The sequence below is a fragment of the Oratosquilla oratoria genome, chromosome 12 (genome assembly GCF_046742065.1).
Source record: "Oratosquilla oratoria isolate Oo_2021 chromosome 12, ASM4674206v1, whole genome shotgun sequence".
Lineage (NCBI taxonomy): Eukaryota > Metazoa > Arthropoda > Malacostraca > Stomatopoda > Squillidae > Oratosquilla > Oratosquilla oratoria.
The window spans coordinates 18,844,823-18,847,620 of NC_134788.1; positions in this window are offsets into that span (position 1 = coordinate 18,844,823).

The window sequence follows — 2,798 nt, forward strand, 5'->3', positions numbered from 1 at the left end:
TTCACCCCTGTCTTCTGTCTTCTCCCATCCTTCCTCAACAGACATACCCCTCTTCCCCAAAGCCCCCGTCACCCCATCCACCCATCTCATCCTAGGATGTCCCCTCATGTTCACTCCCTCCACATCTGCCTTCCATACCTCTTTTACTAGTCTTTCTTCACTCATTCTTTCCATGTGTCCAAACCATCCTAATACTCTTTCATCAACCCTATCTCCCAACTCCCTTTCCACCCGTTCTCCTCCTCACCTCCTCATTTCTCACTCTATCTAGCCTAGTAACCCCCATCATACTTCTCAGACACCTCATCTCAAACACATTCAAACTCCTTCTCTCTTCCTCTCTTATGTTCCATGTTTCTGCCCCATACAGTGGTGTTGGCACAATCACTCCTTCATACAGTCTCCTCTTAGCATCCATTCCCAAATGTCTATTCCTCATTACACTTTTTAAACCACCAAGGCATTTACTCGCTTCTCTCAATCTACATTCTACCTCCACCTCCACTCCACCTTTTCCTGCCACATTTGCACCCAAGTATCTAAAACTATCCACTTCCTCCAGTTGCTCTCCCTTAATGCTCACTTCCAGTCTGCTGCCACTTTCACCCTTTGAACATCTCATCACCTTACTTTTACCCATATTTATCTTCAGCTTTCTTCTATCACACACTCTCCCAAACTCTGTCACCAACTTCCTCAATCCCTCCTCCAATCCTGCCACAAGTGCAGTGTCATCCGCAAACAACAGCTGGCTCACCTCCCACTTTTCTCCATTTTCTTTAACCATCTCCAATCCCTGACCCACCACCCCTACATTTACCTCTCGTACCACACCCATCCATGTACAAGTTGAACAGCCAGGGCAACATAACACATCCCTGACGAAGTCCCAACTTTACCTCTAACCACCACTCTCTCCATTTCTAATCCTGACACAAGCTCTACTACTCTCATAAAAACTCTTGACAGCTCCTAGAAGTTTCTCTCCTATCCCGTATATCCGCAAAACCTCCCACAGTGCCTTTCTGTCTACCCTGTTGTAAGCCTTTTCCAGATCCATAAAAGCCCAAAAAACATCCTTCCCCTTTCCTATAGCTTTCTCACATATCTGTCTTAACACAAAAATCTGATCTACACACCCTCTACCAGTCCTAAATCCACACTATTCCTCACCAATTACTCCCTCTGCTCCTCTCCTAATCCTCTCAATAAAGATCCTCCCATAAGCCTTCCCAACTACGCTTAACAAGCTAATCCCTCTGAAACTACTACATTCACACTTGTCCCCTTTTCCCTAGTAAAGTGGAACAATACAGGCACTCCTCCGGCACTCTACCCTCTCTCCAGCTCTTATGGGGAGCTACCAGGTAAAATTCTTAACTAATCTAATATCAACATTAAACAATAATTAGGACAGACCCAAGCTGTTGAATAGGGAGAAATAAAAGAGGGGGTTAGGAAGAAATAATGGGACAACTACAAACTGGGGTGCAACTAGAACTGGCCAAACTTTACTAAGAGTCAAACCCAACTGGCTATAACTAAATTCAAACAGCAACCAGACAAGTGAACAGTTTTAAAGGTCTACTGAGTAGGTTCTCATAGAATTGGTGAATTTTTGCTAGATGTATGGCTTAGTCACTTTTTGATAAAATAATGCAAAAATAAATCCAATGCAATGTAATTAAAAAATAAAAAAAAGGCCTATCAAAATATCAGTAGCATATGAACTTTTCCTTTGCCAACTTTCGGTTTTTCTTGTAAGGCTGTGATGTCAAGCTTGCTGTTTACATCCTGATGCTTGCCATGTGCATGCATTATAAAATGCCGTGCCATGCTGCCAATTTGATCAGTGATCCATCATATTTCATGTGTTAGCAAGGTTTTATAAAGTATTTAGTTCGAAAATCGTTTACTGTGTCAGCACAAGTTGCAACAGTGATTCAATGAAACAAACATCAGTGCTGGAATCTTGTCACAAAGCTGTGTGCTTCTTGGTTCCCAAGTCCCAGCACTTTTTTTTTTTTTATGAAGTATAAAAATTATGGTTTAACAAATTCATTGATTAACATTCGAGAAGTTACCAGTCACAGTTTTCAACCTGGTTGGGTTCTCAAACAGTGGTATTTGAAATAAGATTAAGACCTTTGAGTGGTTGAATTTTCGAAGATGTAGGTCCCTTGCCTTGACGTTTCTAGTCTTGACGTCTGTTAGGTACTAGAGCTCTGGGTAGTCTGTGGCGACAGTTAGTGCGGACAGTGTATTTGGCACGTCTTTTCTGGGTTCGTAAAGCTCGAAAAGGCCATGGGTTAATGTTGACTTTTTAAGTAAATTCTCAAAAGTTCAATCCCCGATTTATTAAACTAATATTTATTATATAAAAAGAGATTTAACAAGCAATAAAAGAGGAAGGGAGTTAAATTGTATCTTATCTAAAGTTACAATAGGCGCGGTTCAAAGCTTCAGGAAATGCTCCCGATTCGAAAGATGTAGACAACAACACCTTGAGGGAGTTTCCAAAACGAAATGGTAGGCACTAATAAAGATTCCCAATGATAAGGAAGATGCCTATTCAAATAGGTAACAATTACCGCAGAGGTAATGAAAGGAAGACAAGTACATACTTAACTTCAAACATCTCAATATAATTTTAGTATGGTAATTCAGGCACAAGGGGGCTGAATCCATATTGAGAATGGTAAAATGTATACATGGTGATTGAAAATTATCATCATTAATTTTCCATTTTGAGACTACTATTTGCTGCACATCTTTTCAATGAAATTTCATGTAAAAAA